At 67.0% G+C, this 18,983-nt stretch overlaps 1 protein-coding gene across 1 annotated transcript in view; it reads right to left on the reverse strand.

The window, feature by feature from the left end:
- LOC147116084 (unconventional myosin-VIIa-like) overlaps positions 1-18,983 on the reverse strand; it is a 507,950-nt gene that overhangs the window by 92,057 nt on the left and 396,910 nt on the right. The window lies entirely within an intron of this gene.

Genomic DNA, 18,983 nt, shown 5'->3' on the forward strand with positions numbered 1-18,983 from the left:
AGCCCGCTCAATTCACAGTGTGCCCAATTCCCAGCCCGCCCAATTCACAGCGTGCCCAATTCACAGCCCGCCCAATTCCCGGCCCGCCCAATTCCCAGCCCGCCCAATTCCCGGCCCGCCCAATTCCCGGCCCGCCCAATTCCCGGCCCGCCCAATTCCCGGCCCGCCCAATGCCCGGCCCGCCCAATGCCCGGCCCGCCCAATACCCGGCCCGCCCAATACCCGGCCCGCCCAATTCCCAGCCCGCCCAATTCCCAGCCCGCCCAATTCACAGCCCGCCCAATTCACAGCGTGCCCAATTCACAGCCCGCCCAATCCTCAGCCCGCCCAATTCACAGCGTGCCCAATTCCCAGCCCGCACAATCCGCAGCCCGCCCAATCCGCAGCCCGCCCAATTCCCGGCCCGCCCAATTCTCGGCTCGCCCAATTCCCGGCCCGCCCAATCCAAAGCGTACCCAATTCACGACCCGCCCAATTCCTGGCCAGCCCAATCCGCGGCCCGCCCAACCCGCGGCCGCCCAACTCGCGGCCCGCCCAATTCTCGGCCCGCCCAAATCACGGCCCGCCCGATTCCTGGCCCACCCAATTTCCGGCCCGCCCAATTCCCAACCCACCGAAATCCCAGCCCGCCCAATTCCCAGCCGGCCCAATTCCCAGCTCGCCCAATTCCCAGCCGGCCCAATTCCCAGCCCGCCCAATTCACAGCGTGCCCAATTCCCAGCCCGCCCAATTCACAGTGTGCCCAATTCACAGCCCGCCCAATCCTCAGCCCGCCCAATTCACAGCGTGCCCAATTCCCAGCTCACCCAATCCGCAGCTCGCCCAATCTGAAGCCCGCCCAATCCGTAGCCCGCCCAATTGCCGGCCCGCCCAATTCCCGGCCCGCCCAATTCCCAGCCCGCCCAATTCCCGGCCCGCCCAATGCCCAGCCCGCTCAATTCCCGGCCCGCCCAATTCCCGGCTCGCCCAATTCCCGGCCCGCCCAATTCCCGGCCCGCCCAATGCCCGGCCCGCCCAATTCCCGGCCCGCCCAATTCCCAACCCGCCAAATTCCCAGCCCACCCAATTCACAGCCTGCCCAATTCACAGTGTGCCCAATTCACAGCCCGCCAAATCCTCAGCCCGCCCAATTCACAGCCGGCACAATCCGCAGCCCGCCCAATCCGCAGCCCGCCCAATCCGCACTGTGCCCAATCCGCAGGCCGCCCAATTCCTGGCCCGCCCAATCCGCGGCCCGCCCAACCCGCGGCCCGCCCAACTCGCGGCCCGCCCAACTCGCGGCCCGCCCAACTCTCGGCCCGCCCGAATCACGGCCTGCCCGATTCACGCCTGCCCAAATCGCGGCCCGCCCAATTCACGGCCCGCCCAATTCCCGGTCCGCCAAATTCACAGCCCGCCCAAATCACAGCTCGCCCAATCCGCAGCCCGACTAATTCGCAGCCCGCCCAATCCGCACCATGCCCAGTCCGCAGCGCGCCCAATTCCCAGCCCGCCCAATTCTCAGCCCGGCCAAGCCACAGCCCGCCCAATTCTCAGCTCGCCCAATTCGCAGCCCGCCCAATTCCCAGCCCGCCCAATCCACAGCCCGCCCATTTCCCAGCCCACCCAATTCCCAGCTCGCCCAATTCACAGCCCGCCCAATTCCCAGCCCGCACAATCCAAAGCGTACCCAATTCACGGCCCACCCAATTCCCAGCCTGCCCAATCCGCTGCCCGCCCAACCCGCGGCCGCCAAACTCGCGGCCCGCCCAATTCTCGGCCCGCACAAATCACGGCCCGCCCGATTCACGGCCCGCCCGATTCCCGGCCCGCCCAATTTCCGACCCGCCCAATTCCCAACCCACCGAATTCCCAGCCCGCCCAATTCCCAGCCGGCCCAATTCCCAGCCCGCTCAATTCACAGCGTGCCCAATTCCCAGCCCACCCAATTCACAGCGTGCCCAATTCCCGGCCCGCCCAATTCCCAGCCCGCCCAATTCCCGACCCGCCCAATGCCCGGCCCGCCCAATTCCCGGCCCGCCCAATTCCCAGCCCGCCGAATTCCCAGCCCGCCCAATTCACAGCGTGCCCAATTCACAGCCCGCCCAATCCTCAGCCCGCCCAATTCACAGCGTGCCCAATTCCCAGCCCGCACAATCCGCAGCCCGCCCAATCCGCAGCCCGCCCAATTCCCGGCCCGCCCAATTCTCGGCTCGCCCAATTCCCGGCCCGCCCAATCGAAAGCGTACCCAATTCACGGCCCGCCCAATTCCCGGCCAGCCCAATCCGCGGCCCGCCCAACCCGCGGCCGCCCAACTCGCGGCCCGCCCAATTCTCGGCCCGCCCAAATCACGGCCCGCGCGGTTCCCGGCCCGCCCAATTTCCGGCCCGCCCAATTCCCAACCCACCGAAATCCCAGAACGCCCAATGCCCAGCCGGCCCAATTCCCAGCTCGCCCAATTCCCAGCTGGCCCAATTCCCAGCCCGCCCAATTCACAGCGTGCCCAATTCCCAGCCCGCCCAATTCACAGCGTGCCCAATTCATAGCCCGCCCAATCCTCAGCCCGCCCAATTCACAGCGTGCCCAATTCCCAGCTCGCCCAATCCGCAGCTCGCCCAATCCGCAGCCCGCCCAATCCGTAGCCCGCCCAATTCCCGGCCCGCCCAATTCCCGGCCCGCCCAATTCCCGGCCCGCCCAATTCCCGGCCCGCCCAATTCCCTGCCCGCCCAATTCCCGGCCCGCCCAATTCCCGGCCCGCCCAATTCCCGGCCTGCCCAATTCCCGGCCCGCCCAATTCCCGGCCCGCCCAATGCCCGGCCCGCCCAATTCCCGGCCCGCCCAATTCCCAACCCGCCAAATTCCCAGCCCGCCCAATTCACAGCCCGCCCAATTCACAGCGTGCCCAATTCACAGCCCGCCAAATCCTCAGCCCGCCCAATTCACAGCGTGCCCAATTCACAGCCCGCACAATCCGCAGCCCGCCCAATATGCAGCCCACCGAATCCGCAGCCCGCCCAATCCGTACCGTGCCCAATCCGCAGCCCGCCCAACCCGCGGCCCGCCCAACTCGCGGCCCGCCCAAATCACGGCCCGCCCGATTCCCGGCCCGCCCGATTCTCGGCCCGCCCAAATCACGGCCCGCCCGATTCACGGCCCGCCCAATTCACGGCCCGCCCAATTCACGGCCCGCCCAATTCCCGGTCCGCCCAAATCACGGCCCGCCCGATTCACGCCCGCCCAAATCGCGGCCCGCCCAATTTGCGGCCCGCCCAATTCGTGGCCCGCCAAATTCACAACCCGCCCAAATCACAGCTCTCCCAATCCGCAGCCCGACTAATTCGCAGCCCGCCCAATCCGCACCATGCCCAATCTGCAGCCCGCCCAATTCCCAGCCCGCCCAATTCTCAGCCCGGCCAAGCCACAGCCCGCCCAATTCTCAGCTCGCCCAATTCGCAGCCCGCCCAATTCCCAGCCCGCCCAATCCACAGCCCGCCCATTTCCCAGCCCGCCCAATTCCCAGCTCGCCCAATTCACAGCCCGCCCAATTCCCAGCCCGCACAATCCACAGCCCGCCCAATTCCCAGCCCGCCCAATTCCCAGCTCGCCCAATTCCCAGCCCGCCCAATCCACAGCGCGCCCAGTTCTCGGCCCGCCCAATTCAAGGGCCGCCCAATTCACGGCCCGCCCAATTCCCGGTCCGCCCAATTCCCAACCCGCCCAATTCCCGGCCCGCCCAATTCCTGGCCCGCCCAATTCCCAACCCGCCCAATTCCCAACCCGCCCAATTCACAGCGTGCCCAATTCATAGCCCGCCCAATCCACAGCCCGCCCATTTCCCAGCCCGCCCAATTCCCAGCTCGCCCAATTCACAGCCCGCCCAATTCCCAGCCCGCACAATCCACAGCCCGCCCAATTCCCAGCCTGCCCAATTCCCGGCTCGCCCAATTCCCAGCCCGCCCAATCCACAGCGCGCCCAGTTCTCGGCCCGCCCAATTCAAGGCCCGCCCAATTCACGGCCCGCCCAATTCCCGGTCCGCCCAATTCCCGGCCCGCCCAATTCCCGGCCCGCCCAATTCCCAACCCGCCCAATTCCCAACCCGCCCAATTCACAGCGTGCCCAATTCATAGCCTGCCCAATCCTCAGCCAGCCTGATTCCCAGCCCGCCCGATTCACAGCCCGCCCAATTCCCAGCCCGCCCAATTCACAGCACGCCCAATTCACAGCACGCCCAATTCACAGTGTGCCCAATTCACAGCCTGCCCAATCCTCAGCCTGCCCAAATCCCAGCCCGCCCAATCCACAGCCCGCCCAATCCACAGCCCGCCCAATCCACAGCCCGCCCTATTTCCAGCCCGCCCAATCCACAGCCTTCCCAATTCCCAGCCCGCCCAATTCCCAGCACGCCCAATTTCCAGGCCGCCCTATTCCTAGCCCGCCCAATCAACAGCCCTCCCAATTCCCAGCCCGCCCAATTCCCAGCACGCCCAATTCTCAGCCCGGCCATTCCACAGCCCGCCCAATTCACAGCCCGCCCAATCCACAGCCCGGCCAATTCTCAGCCTGCCCAATCCACGGCCCGCCCAATTCCCAGCCCGCCCAATTCCCGGCCCGACCAATTCCCAACCCGCCCAATTCCCAACCCGCCCAATTCCCAGCCCGCCCAATTCCCGGCCCGCCCAATTCCCGGCCCGCCCAATTCCCAACCCGCCAAATTCCCAGCCCGCCCAATTCACAGCCCGCCCAATTCACAGCCCGCCCAATTCACAGCGTGCCCAATTCACAGCCCGCCAAATCCTCAGCCCGCCCAATTCACAGCGTGCCCAATTCACAGCCCGCACAATCCGCAGCCCGCCCAATATGCAGCCCACCGAATCCGCAGCCCGCCCAATCCGTACCGTGCCCAATCCGCAGCCCGCCCAACCCGCGGCCCGCCCAACTCGCGGCCCGCCCAAATCACGGCCCGCCCGATTCCCGGCCCGCCCGATTCTCGGCCCGCCCAAATCACGGCCCGCCCGATTCACGGCCCGCCCAATTCACGGCACGCCCAATTCACGGCCCGCCCAATTCCCGGTCCGCCCAAATCACGGCCCGCCCGATTCACGCCCGCCCAAATCGCGGCCCGCCCAATTTGCGGCCCGCCCAATTCGTGGCCCGCCAAATTCACAGCCCGCCCAAATCACAGCTCTCCCAATCCGCAGCCCGACTAATTCGCAGCCCGCCCAATCCGCACCATGCCCAATCTGCAGCCCGCCCAATTCCCAGCCCGCCCAATTCTCAGCCCGGCCAAGCCACAGCCCGCCCAATTCTCAGCTCGCCCAATTCGCAGCCCGCCCAATTCCCAGCCCGCCCAATCCACAGCCCGCCCATTTCCCAGCCCGCCCAATTCCCAGCTCGCCCAATTCACAGCCCGCCCAATTCCCAGCCCGCACAATCCACAGCCCGCCCAATTCCCAGCCCGCCCAATTCCCAGCTCGCCCAATTCCCAGCCCGCCCAATCCACAGCGCGCCCAGTTCTCGGCCCGCCCAATTCAAGGGCCGCCCAATTCACGGCCCGCCCAATTCCCGGTCCGCCCAATTCCCAACCCGCCCAATTCCCGGCCCGCCCAATTCCTGGCCCGCCCAATTCCCAACCCGCCCAATTCCCAACCCGCCCAATTCACAGCGTGCCCAATTCATAGCCCGCCCAATCCACAGCCCGCCCATTTCCCAGCCCGCCCAATTCCCAGCTCGCCCAATTCACAGCCCGCCCAATTCCCAGCCCGCACAATCCACAGCCCGCCCAATTCCCAGCCTGCCCAATTCCCGGCTCGCCCAATTCCCAGCCCGCCCAATCCACAGCGCGCCCAGTTCTCGGCCCGCCCAATTCAAGGCCCGCCCAATTCACGGCCCGCCCAATTCCCGGTCCGCCCAATTCCCGGCCCGCCCAATTCCCGGCCCGCCCAATTCCCAACCCGCCCAATTCCCAACCCGCCCAATTCACAGCGTGCCCAATTCATAGCCTGCCCAATCCTCAGCCAGCCTGATTCCCAGCCCGCCCGATTCACAGCCCGTCCAATTCCCAGCCCGCCCAATTCACAGCACGCCCAATTCACAGCACGCCCAATTCACAGTGTGCCCAATTCACAGCCTGCCCAATCCTCAGCCTGCCCAAATCCCAGCCCGCCCAATCCACAGCCCGCCCAATCCACAGCCCGCCCAATCCACAGCCCGCCCTATTTCCAGCCCGCCCAATCCACAGCCTTCCCAATTCCCAGCCCGCCCAATTCCCAGCACGCCCAATTTCCAGGCCGCCCTATTCCCAGCCCGCCCAATCAACAGCCCTCCCAATTCCACAGCCCGCCCAATTCACAGCCCGCCCAATCCACAGCCCGGCCAATTCTCAGCCTGCCCAATCCACGGCCCGCCCAATTCCCAGCCCGCCCAATTCCCGGCCCGCCCAATTCCCAACCCGCCCAATTCCCAACCCGCCCAATTCCCAGCCCGCCCAATTCCCGGCCCGCCCAATTCCCGGCCCGCCCAATTCCCAACCCGCCCAATTTCCAGCCCGCCCAATTCACAGCCCGCCCAATTCACAGCGTGCCCAATTCCCAGCCCGCCCAATTCCCAGCCCGCCCAATTCCCGGCCCGCCCAATTCCCAGCCCGCCCAATTTCCAGCCCGCCCAATTCACAGCGTGCCCAATTCCCAGCCCGCCCAATTCACAGCTTGCCCAAATCACAGCGTGCCCAATTCCCAGCCCGCACAATCCGCAGCTAGCCCATTTCTCGGCCCGCCCATTCCTCGGCCCGTCCAATCCTCGGCCCGCCCAATCCTCGGCCCGCCCAATTCCCAGCGTGCCCAATTCCCGGCCCGCCCAATTCACGGCCCGCCCAGTCCCCAGACCGCCCAATCCCCAGCCCGCCCAATTCCCAGCCCGCCCAATCCAAAGCGTACCCAATTCACGGCCTGCCCAATTCCCGGCCCGCCCAATTCCCGGCCCGCCCAATCCGTGGCACGCCCAATTCTTGGCCCGCCCAATTCACGGCCCGCCCAAATCACGGCCCGCCCGACTCTCGGCCCGCCCGATTCCCAGCCCGCCCGATTCGCAGCCCGCCCGATTCTCGGCCCGCCAAATTCACAGCCCGCCCAAATCACAGCTCGCCCGATTCCCAACCGGCCCAATTCTCAGCCCGCCCAATTCCCAACCGACCCAATTCCCAGCCCGCCCAATTCACAGCGTGCATAATTTCCAGCCCGCCCAATCCGCGGCTCGCCCAATTCGCGGCCCGCCCAATTCCCGGCCCGCCCAATTCACGGCCCGCCCAATTCACGGCCCGCCCAAATCACGGCCCGCCCAAATCAGGGCCCGTGCAAATCACGGCCCGCCCAAATCAGGGCCCGTGCAAATCACGGCCCGCCCAAATCACGGCCCGCCCGATTCCCAGCCCGCACAATCCACAGCCCGCCCAATTCCCAGCCCGCCCAATTCCCAGCTCGCCCAATTCCCAGCCCGCCCAATCCACAGCGCGCCCAGTTCTCGGCCCGTCCAATTCAAGGCCCGCCCAATTCACGGCCCGCCCAATTCCCGGTCCGCCCAATTCCCGGCCCGCCCAATTCCCGGCCCGCCCAATTCCCAACCCGCCCAATTCCCAACCCGCCCAATTCACAGCGTGCCCAATTCATAGCCCGCCCAATCCTCAGCCAGCCTGATTCCCAGCCCGCCCGATTCCCAGCCCGCCCAATTCCCAGCCCGCCCAATTCACAGCACGCCCAATTCACAGCACGCCCAATTCACAGTGTGCCCAATTCACAGCCTGCCCAATCCTCAGCCTGCCCAAATCCCAGCCCGCCCAATCCACAGCCCGCCCAATCCACAGCCCGCCCAATCCACAGCCCGCCCTATTTCCAGCCCGCCCAATCCACAGCCCGCCCAATTCCCAGCCCGCCCAATTCCCAGCACGCCCAATTCCCAGGCCGCCCTATTCCCAGCCCGCCCAATCAACAGCCCTCCCAATTCCCAGCCCGCCCAATTCCCAGCACGCCCAATTCTCAGCCCGGCCATTCCACAGCCCGCCCAATTCACAGCCCGCCCAATCCACAGCCCGGCCAATTCTCAGCCTGCCCAATCCACGGCCCGCCCAATTCCCGGCCCGCCCAATTCCCGGCCCGCCCAATTCCCAACCCGCCCAATTCCCAACCCGCCCAATTCCCAGCCCGCCCAATCAACAGCCCTCCCAATTCCCAGCCTGCCCAATTCCCAGCACGCCCAATTCTCAGCCCGGCCATTCCACAGCCCGCCCAATTCACAGCCCGCCCAATCCACAGCCCGGCCAATTCTCAGCCTGCCCAATCCACGGCCCGCCCAATTCACGGCCCGCCCAAATCACGGCCCGCCCAAATCAGGGCCCGTGCAAATCACGGCCCGCCCAAATCAGGGCCCGTGCAAATCACGGCCCGCCCAAATCACGGCCCGCCCGATTCCCGACCCGTCCGATTCGCAGCCCGCCAAATTCACAGCCCACCCGATTCACGGCCCGCCCGATTCACGGCCCGCCCAATTCCCGGCCCGCCCAATTCCCAGCCCGCCCAATTCCCAACCCGCCCAATACCCGGCCCGCCCAATTCCCGGCCCGCCCAATTCCCGGCCCGCCCAATTCCCAACCCGCCCAATTCCCAACCCGCCAAATTCCCAGCCCGCCCAATTCCCAACCCGCCGAATTCCCAGCCCGCCAATTCACAGCGTGCCCAATTCCCAGCCCGCCCAATCCGCAGCTCGCCCAATTCGCGGCCCGCCCAATTCCCGGCCCGCCCAATTCACGGCCCTCCCAATTCACGGCCCACCCAATTCCCGGCCCGCCCAATTCCCGGCCCGCCCAATTCACGTCCCTCCCAATTAACGGCCCGCCTAATCCTCGGCCCGCCCAATTCCCAGCGTGCCCAATTCCCGGCCCGCCCAATTCCCAGCCCGCCCAATTCCCGGGCCGCCCAATTCCCGGCCCGCCCAATCCACAGCGCGCCCAATTCCCGGCCCGCCCAATTTCCGGCCCGCCGAATTCCCGGCCCGCCCAATTACCAGCACGCCCAATTCACAGTGTGCCCAATTCACAGCCCGCCCAATCCTCAGCCTGCCCAAATCACAGCGTGCCCAATTCTCAGCCCGGCCATTCCACAACCCGCCCAATCCACAGCCCGCCCAATCCACAGCGTGCCCAATCCACAGCCCGCCCAATTCCCAGCCCGCCCAATTCCCAGCCCGCCCAATCCACAGCCCGCCCAATCCACAGCCCGCCCAATCCACAGCCCGCCCTATTCCCAGCCCGCCCAATCCACAGCCCGCCCAATTCCCAGCCCGCCCAATTCCCAGCACGCCCAATTTCCAGGCCGCCCTATTCCCAGCCCGCCCAATCAACAGCCCTCCCAATTCCCAGCCCGCCCAATTCCCAGCACGCCCAATTCTCAGCCCGGCCATTCCACAGCCCGCCTAATTCACAGCCCGCCCAATCCACAGCCCGGCCAATTCTCAGCCCGCCCAATCCACGGCCCGCCCAATTCCCGGCCCGCCCAATTCCCGGCCCGCCCAATTCCCAACCCGCCCAATTCCCAACCCGCCCAATTCCCAGCCCGCCCAATTCCCAGCCCGCCCAATTCCCGGCCCGCCCAATTCCCAACCCGCCCAATTTCCAGCCCGCCCAATTTCCAGCCCGCTCAATTCACAGCGTGCCCAATTCCCAGCCCGCCCAATTCACAGCTTGCCCAAATCACAGCGTGCCCAATTCCCAGCCCGCACAATCCGCAGCTCGCCCATTTCTCGGCCCGCCCAATCCTCGGCCCGTCCAATCCTCGGCCCGCCCAATCCTCGGCCCGCCCAATCCTCGGCCCGCCCAATTCCCAGCGTGCCCAATTCCCAGCCCGCACAATCCGCAGCTCGCCCATTTCTCGGCCCGCCCAATCCTCGGCCCGTCCAATCCTCGGCCCGCCCAATCCTCGGCCCGCCCAATTCCCAGCGTGCCCAATTCCCAGCCCGCACAATCCGCAGCTCGCCCATTTCTCGGCCCGCCCAATCCTCGGCCCGTCCAATCCTCGGCCCGCCCAATCCTCGGCCCGCCCAATTCCCAGCCCGCCCGAATCACAGCCCGCCCAATTAACAGCGTGCCTGATTCACGCCCGCCCAATTCCCAGCCCGCCCAATCCACAGCCCGCCCAATTCCCAGCTCGCCCAATTCCCAGCCCGCCCAATTCCAAGCCCGCCCAATTCCGAGCCCGCCCAATTCCCAACCCGCCCAATTCACAGCGTGCCCAATTCACAGCCAGCCCAATGCTCAGCCCGCCCAATTCACAGCGTGCCCAATTCCCAGCCCGCAAAATCCGCAGCTCGCCCAATTCGCAGCCCGCCCAATTCCCAGCCCGCCCAATTCCCGGCCCGCCCAACTCGCGGCACGCCCAATTCTCGGCCCGCCCAATTCATGGCTCGCCCAATTCCCGGCCCGCCCAATTCGCGGCCCGCAGAATTCGCGGCCTGCCCAATTCTCGGCCCGACAAATTCACAGCCTGCCCAAATCACAGCCCGCCCGATTCACAGCGTGCCCGATTCACAGCGTGCCCGATTCACGCCCGCCCGATTCTCGGCCCGCCCGATTCTCGGCCCGCCCGATCCACAGCCCGCCCAATCCACAGCCCGCCCAATTCCCAGCCCGCCCAATTCCCAGCACGCCCAATTTCCAGCCCGCCCTATTCCCAGCCCGCCCAATTCGCAGCCCGCCCAATCCACAGCCCGCCCAATCCAAAGCCCGGCCAACCAGAAGCCCGCCCAATCTGCAGCTCGCCCAATCCACAGCCTGCCCAATTCCCAGCCCGCCCAATCCACGGCCCGCCCAATTCCCGGCCCGCCCAATTCCCGGCCCACCCAATTCCAGGCCCGCTCAATTCCCGGCCCGCCCAATCCATGGCCAGCCCAATTCTCGGCCCGCCCAATTCACGGCCCGCCCAATTCACGGCCCGCCCAATTCCCGGCCCGCCCAATTCCCGGCCCGCCCAATTCCCAGCGTGCCCAATTCCCGGCCCGCCCAATTCACGGCCCGCCCAGTCCCCAGACCGCCCAATCCCCAGCCCGCCCAATTCCCAGCCCGCCCAATCCAAAGCGTACCCAATTCACGGCCTGCCCAATTCCCGGCCCGCCCAATTCCCGGCCCGCCCAATCCGTGGCACGCCCAATTCTTGGCCCGCCCAATTCACGGCCCGCCCAAATCACGGCCCGCCCGACTCTCGGCCCGCCCGATTCCCAGCCCGCCCGATTCGCAGCCCGCCCGATTCTCGGCCCGCCAAATTCACAGCCCGCCCAAATCACAGCTCGCCCGATTCCCAACCGGCCCAATTCTCAGCCCGCCCAATTCCCAACCGACCCAATTCCCAGCCCGCCCAATTCACAGCGTGCATAATTTCCAGCCCGCCCAATCAGCGGCTCGCCCAATTCGCAGCCCGCCCAATTCCCGGCACGCCCAATTCACGGCCCGCCCAATTCACGGCCCGCCCAATTCACGGCCCGCCCAATTCACGGCCCGCCCAAATCATGGCCCGCCCAAATCAGGGCCCGCGCAAATCACGGCCGGCCCAAAATCGCGGCCCGCCCAATTCCTGGCCCGCCCAATTCACGGCCTGCCCAATTCACGGCCCGCCCAATTCACGGCCCGCCGAAATCACGGCCCGCCCAAATCAGGGCCCGTGCAAATCACGGCCCGCCCAAATCAGGGCCCGTGCAAATCACGGCCCGCCCAAATCACGGCCCGCCCGATTCCCGACCCGCCCGATTCGCAGCCCGCCAAATTCACAGCCCGCCCGATTCACGGCCCGCCCGATTCACGGCCCGCCCAATTCCCGGCCCGCCCAATTCCCAGCCCGCCCAATTCCCAACCCGCCCAATACCCGGCCCGCCCAACTCCCGGCCCGCCCAATTCCCGGCCCGCCCAATTCCCAACCCGCCCAATTCCCAACCCGCCAAATTCCCAGCCCGCCCAATTCCCAACCCGCCGAATTCCCAGCCCGCCAATTCACAGCGTGCCCAATTCCCAGCCCGCCCAATCCGCAGCTCGCCCAATTCGCGGCCCGCCCAATTCCCGGCCCGCCCAATTCACGGCCCTCCCAATTCACGGCCCACCCAATTCCCGGCCCGCCCAATTCCCGGCCCGCCCAATTCCCGGCCCGCCCAATTCACGGCCCTCCCAATTCACGGCCCGCCTAATCCTCGGCCCGCCCAATTCCCAGCGTGCCCAATTCCCGGCCCGCCCAATTCCCAGCCCGCCCAATTCCCGGGCCGCCCAATTCCCGGCCCGCCCAATCCACAGCGCGCCCAATTCCCGGCCCGCCCAATTTCCGGCCCGCCGAATTCCCAGCCCGCCCAATTACCAGCACGCCCAATTTCCAGCCCGCCCTATTCCCAGCCCGCCCAATCCACAGCCTTCCCAATTCCCAGCCCGGCCAATTCTCAGCCCGGCCAATCCCCAGCGTGCCCAATTCACGGCCCGCCCAATTCCCGGCCCGCCCAACTCGCGGCACGCCCAACTCTCGGCCCGCCCAATTCTCAGCCCGCCCAATTCAAGGCACGCCCAATTCTCGGCCCGCCCATATCACGGCCCGCCCAATTCCCGGCCTGCCCAATTCCCGGCCCGCCCAATTCTCGGCCCGCCAAATTCCCGGCCCGCCAAATTCACAGCCCGCCCGAATCACAGCCCGCCCAATTAACAGCGTGCCCGATTCACGCCCGCCCAATTCCCAGCCCGCCCAATCCACAGCCCGCCCAATTCCCAGCTCGCCCAATTCCCAGCCCGCCCAATTCCAAGCCCGCCCAATTCCGAGCCCGCCCAATTCCCAACCCGCCCAATTCACAGCGTGCCCAATTCACAGCCAGCCCAATGCTCAGCCCGCCCAATTCACAGCGTGCCCAATTCCCAGCCCGCAAAATCCGCAGCTCGCCCAATTCGCAGCCCGCCCAATTCCCATCCCGCCCAATTCCCGGCCCGCCCAACTCGCGGCACGCCCAATTCTCGGCCCGCCCAATTCATGGCTCGCCCAATTCCCGGCCCGCACAATTCGTGGCCCGCCCAATTCTCGGCCCGACAAATTCACAGCCTGCCCAAATCACAGCCCGCCCGATTCACAGCGTGCCCGATTCACGCCCGCCCGATTCTCGGCCCGCCTGATTCTCGGCCCGCCCGATCCACAGCCCGCCCAATCCACAGCCCGCCCAATTCCCAGCCCGCCCAATTCCCAGCACGCCCAATTTCCAGCCCGCCCTATTCCCAGCCCGCCCAATTCCCAGCCCGCCCAATCCACAGCCCGCCCAATCCAAAGCCCGGCCAACCAGAAGCTCGCCCAATCCGCAGCTCGCCCAATCCACAGCCTGCCCAATTCCCAGCCCGCCCAATCCACGGCCCGCCCAATTCCCGGCCCGCCCAATTCCCGGCCCGCCCAATCCAAAGCCCGCCCAATTCCCAGCCCTCCCAATTCCCAGCCCGCCCAATTCCCAGCACGCCCAATTCACAGCCAGCCCAATCCACAGCCCGGCCAATTCTCAGCCCGCCCAATCCACAGCCCGTCCAATTCACAGCCCGTCCAATTCACAGCCCACCCAATCAGAAGCCCGCCCAATCCGCAGCTCGCCCAATCCACGGCCTGCCCAATTCCCGGCCCGCCCAATTCCCGGCCCGCCCAATTCCCAACCCGCCCAATTCCCAGCCCGCCCAATTCCCAACCCGCCCAATTCCCAACCCGCCCAATTCCCAACCCGCCCAATCCGCAGCTCGCCCGATTCCCAGCCCGCCCAATTCCAACCCGCTCAATTCCCAGCCCGCCCAATCCACAGCCCGCCCAATTCCCAGCCCGCCCGAATCACAGCCCGCCCAATTAACAGCGTGCCTGATTCACGCCCGCCCAATTCCCAGCCCGCCCAATCCACAGCCCGCCCAATTCCCAGCTCGCCCAATTCCCAGCCCGCCCAATTCCAAGCCCGCCCAATTCCGAGACCGCCCAATTCCCAACCCGCCCAATTCACAGCGTGCCCAATTCACAGCCAGCCCAATGCTCAGCCCGCCCAATTCACAGCGTGCCCAATTCCCAGCCCGCAAAATCCGCAGCTCGCCCAATTCGCAGCCCGCCCAATTCCCAGCCCGCCCAATTCCCGGCCCGCCCAACTCGCGGCACGCCCAATTCTCGGCCCGCCCAATTCATGGCTCGCCCAATTCCCGGCCCGCCCAATTCGCGGCCCGCACAATTCGCGGCCTGCCCAATTCTCGGCCCGACAAATTCACAGCCTGCCCAAATCACAGCCCGCCCGATTCACAGCGTGCCCGATTCACAGCGTGCCCGATTCACGCCCGCCCGATTCTCGGCCCGCCCGATTCTCGGCCCGCCCGATCCACAGCCCGCCCAATCCACAGCCCGCCCAATTCCCAGCCCGCCCAATTCCCAGCACGCCCAATTTCCAGCCCGCCCTATTCCCAGCCCGCCCAATTCCCAGCCCGCCCAATCCACAGCCCGCCCAATCCAAAGCCCGGCCAACCAGAAGCCCGCCCAATCTGCAGCTCGCCCAATCCACAGCCTGCCCAATTCCCAGCCCGCCCAATCCACGGCCCGCCCAATTCCCGGCCCGCCCAATTCCCGGCCCACCCAATTCCAGGCCCGCTCAATTCCCGATCCGCCCAATCCATGGCCCGTCCAATTCTCGGCCCGCCCAATTCACGGCCCGCCCAATTCACGGCCCGCCCAATTCCCGGCCCGCCCAATTCCCGGCCCGCCCAATTCCCAGCGTGCCCAATTCCCGGCCCGCCCAATTCACGGCCCGCCCAGTCCCCAGACCACCCAATCCCCAGCCCGCCCAATTCCCAGCCTGCCCAATCCAAAGCGTACCCAATTCACGGCCTGCCCAATTCCCGGCCCGCCCAATTCCCGGCCCGCCCAATCCGTGGCACGCCCAATTCTTGGCCCGCCCAATTCACGGCCCGCCCAAATCACGGCCCGCCCGACTCTCGGCCCGCCCGATTCCCAGCCCGCCCGATTCGCAGCCCGCCCGATTCTCGGCCCGCCAAATTCACAGCCCGCCCAAATCACAGCTCGCCCGATTCCCAACCGGCCCAATTCTCAGCCCGCCCAATTCCCAACCGACCCAATTCCCAGCCCGCCCAATTCACAGCGTGCATAATTTCCAGCCCGCCCAATCAGCGGCTCGCCCAATTCGCGGCCCGCCCAATTCCCGGCACGCCCAATTCACGGCCCGCCCAATTCACGGCCCGCCCAATTCACGGCCCGCCCAATTCACGGCCCGCCCAAATCATGGCCCGCCCAAATCAGGGCCCGCGCAAATCGCGGCCCGCCCAAATCGCGGCCCGCCCAATTCCCGGCCCGCCCAATTCACGGCCTGCCCAATTCACGGCCCGCCCAATTCACGGCCCGCCGAAATCACGGCCCGCCCAAATCAGGGCCCGTGCAAATCACGGCCCGCCCAAATCAGGGCCCGTGCAAATCACGGCCCGCCCAAATCACGGCCCGCCCGATTCCCGACCCGCCCGATTCGCAGCCCGCCAGATTCACAGCCCGCCCGATTCACGGCCCGCCCAATTCCCGGCCCGCCCAATTCCCAGCCCGCCCAATTCCCAACCCGCCCAATACCCGGCCCGCCCAATTCCCGGCCCGCCCAATTCCCGGCCCGCCCAATTCCCAACCCGCCCAATTCCCAACCCGCCAAATTCCCAGCCCGCCCAATTCCCAACCCGCCGAATTCCCAGCCCGCCAATTCACAGCGTGCCCAATTCCCAGCCCGCCCAATCCGCAGCTCGCCCAATTCGCGGCCCGCCCAATTCCCGGCCCGCCCAATTCACGGCCCTCCCAATTCACGGCCCACCCAATTCCCGGCCCGCCCAATTCCCGGCCCGCCCAATTCCCGGCCCGCCCAATTCACGGCCCTCCCAATTCACGGCCCGCCTAATCCTCGGCCCGCCCAATTCCCAGCGTGCCCAATTCCCGGCCCGCCCAATTCCCAGCCCGCCCAATTCCCGGGCCGCCCAATTCCCGGCCCGCCCAATCCACAGCGCGCCCAATTCCCGGCCCGCCCAATTTCCGGCCCGCCGAATTCCCAGCCCGCCCAATTACCAGCACGCCCAATTTCCAGCCCGCCCTATTCCCAGCCCGCCCAATCCACAGCCTTCCCAATTCCCAGCCCGGCCAATTCTCAGCCCGGCCAATCCCCAGCGTGCCCAATTCACGGCCCGCCCAATTCCCGGCCCGCCCAACTTGCGGCACGCCCAACTCTCGGCCCGCCCAATTCTCAGCCCGCCCAATTCAAGGCACGCCCAATTGTCGGCCCGCCCATATCACGGCCCGCCCAATTCCCGGCCTGCCCAATTCCCGGCCCGCCCAATTCTCGGCCCGCCAAATTCCCGGCCCGCCAAATTCACAGCCCGCCCGAATCACAGCCCGCCCAATTGACAGCGTGCCCGATTCACGCCCGCCCAATTCCCAGCCCGCCCAATCCACAGCCCACCCAATTCCCAGCTCGCCCAATTCCCAGCCCGCCCAATTCCAAGCCCGCCCAATTCCGAGCCCGCCCAATTCCCAACCCGCCCAATTCACAGCGTGCCCAATTCACAGCCAGCCCAATGCTCAGCCCGCCCAATTCACAGCGTGCCCAATTCCCAGCCCGCAAAATCCGCAGCTCGCCCAATTCGCAGCCCGCCCAATTCCCAGCCCGCCCAATTCCCGGCCCGCCCAACTCGCGGCACGCCCAATTCTCGGCCCGCCCAATTCATGGCTCGCCCAATTCCCGGCCTGCCCAATTCGCGGCCCGCACAATCCGCAGCTCACCCAATTCGCAGCCCGGCCAATCAACAGCCCGCACAATCCGCAGCTCGCCCAATCCGCAGCCCGCCCAATCCGCACCGTGCCCAATCCATAGCCCGCCCAATTCCCGGCCCGCCCAATGCCCGGCCCACCCAATTCCCGGCCCGCCCAATGCCCGGCCCGCCCAATTCCCGGCCCGCCCAATTCCCAACCCGCCGAATTCACAGCCCGCCCAATTCACAGCCCGCCCAATTCACAGTGTGCCCAATTCACAGCCCGCCCAATCCTCAGCCCGCCCAATTCACAGCGTGCCCAATTCCCAGCCCGCCCAATCCGCAGCCCGCCCAATCCGCAGCCCGCCCAATCCGCACTGTGCCCAATCCGCAGCCCGCTGAATTCCTGGCCCGCCCAATTCCCGGCCCGCCCAATTCCCGGCTCGCCCAATTCGCGGCCCGCCCAATCCGCGGCCCACCCAATCCACGGCCCGCCCAATTCTCGGCCCGCCCAATTCGCGGCCCGCCCAATCCAAAGCACGCCCAATCCCCAGCCTGCCCAATTCCCAGCCCGCCCAATCCAAAGCGTACCCAATTCACGGCCCGCCCAATTCCCGGCCCGCCCAATCCGCGGCCCGCCCAACTCGCGGCCCGCCCAATTCTCGGCCTGCCCCAATCACGGCCCGCCCGATTCCCGGCCCGCCCGATTCTCGGCCCGCCCAAATCACGGCCTGCCCAATTCACAGCCTGCCCAATTCACGGCCCGCCCAATTCCCGGTCCGCCCAATTCCCGACCCACCCAATTCCCGGCCCGCCCAATACCCAACCCGCCCAATTCACAGCGTAACAAATTCACAGCCCGCCCAATCCTCAGCCCGCCCAATTCACAGCGTGCCCAATTCCCGGCCCGCCCAATCCGCGGCTCGCCCAATTCGCGGCCCGCCCAATTTCCAGCCCGCCCAATTCCCGGCCCGCCCAATCCTCGGCCCGCCCAATCCTCGGCCCGCCCAATTCCCAGCGGGGCCAATTGCCGGTCCGCCCAATTCATGGCCCGCCAAATTCCCAGCGTGCCCAATTCCCAGCGTGCCCAATTCCCAACCCGCTCAATTCCCAACCCGCCCAATTCCCGGCCCGCCCAATTCTCGGCCCGCCCAATCCTCGGCCCGCCCAAATCCCAGCGTGCCCAATTCCCGCCCCGCCCAATTCACAGCCCGCCCAATTCACGGCCCGCCCAAATCACGGCCCGCCCAATTCACGGCCACCCAATTCCCAGCCCACCCAATTCACAGCGTGCCCAATTCCCAGCCCGCCCAATTCCCAGCCCGCCCAACCCACAGCGCGCCCAATTCCCAGCCCACCCAATTACCAGCCCGCCCAATCCAAAGCGTACCCAATTCCCGGCCCGCCCAATTCCCGGCCCGCCCAATTCCCGGCCCACCCAAATCACGGCCTGCCCGATTCCCGGCCCGCCCTATTCTCGGCCCGCCCAATTCACGGCCCACCCAAATCACAGCCCGCCCGATTCCCGGCCCGCCCGATTCCCAGCTCGCCCGATTCGCAGCCCGCCCGATTCTCGGCCCGCCAAATTCTCGGCCCGCCAAATTCACAGCCCGCCCAATTCACAGCCCGCCCAAATCACAGCCCGCCCAAGTCCTAGCCCGCCCAATCCACAGCCTGCCCAATTCACAGCGTGCCCAATTCCCGGCCCGCCCAATTCTCGACCCGCCAAATTCACAGCGAGCCCAATACACAGGGCACCCAATTCCCAGCCCGCCCAATTCCCGGCCACCCCAATTCCCGGCCCGCCCAATGCCCGGCCCGCCCAATTCTCGGCCCGCCCAATCCTCGGCCCGCCCAATCCTCGGCCCGCCCAATCCTCGGCCCGCCCAATTCCCAGCGTGCCCAATTCCCGGCCCGCCCAATTCACGGCCCGCCCAAATCACGGCCCGCCCAATTCACGGCCCGCCCAATTCCTAGCCCGCCCAATTCCCAGCCCGCCCAATTCCCAGCCCGCCCAATCCACAGCGCGCCCAATCCCCAGCCCACCCAATTATCAGCCCGCCCAATCCAAAGCGTACCCAATTCCTGGCCAGCCCAATTCCCAGCCCGCCCAATTCCCGGCCCGCCCAATTCCCGGCACGCCCAATTCCCGGCCCGCCCAATCCGCGGCCCGCCCAATTCTCGGCCCGCCCAATTCCCAGCCCGC

The sequence above is a fragment of the Somniosus microcephalus genome, chromosome 6 (assembly GCF_052327205.1).
Source record: "Somniosus microcephalus isolate GS21.2 chromosome 6, FLI_Smic_1.0, whole genome shotgun sequence".
NCBI classification, from domain to species: Eukaryota; Metazoa; Chordata; class Chondrichthyes; order Squaliformes; family Somniosidae; genus Somniosus; species Somniosus microcephalus.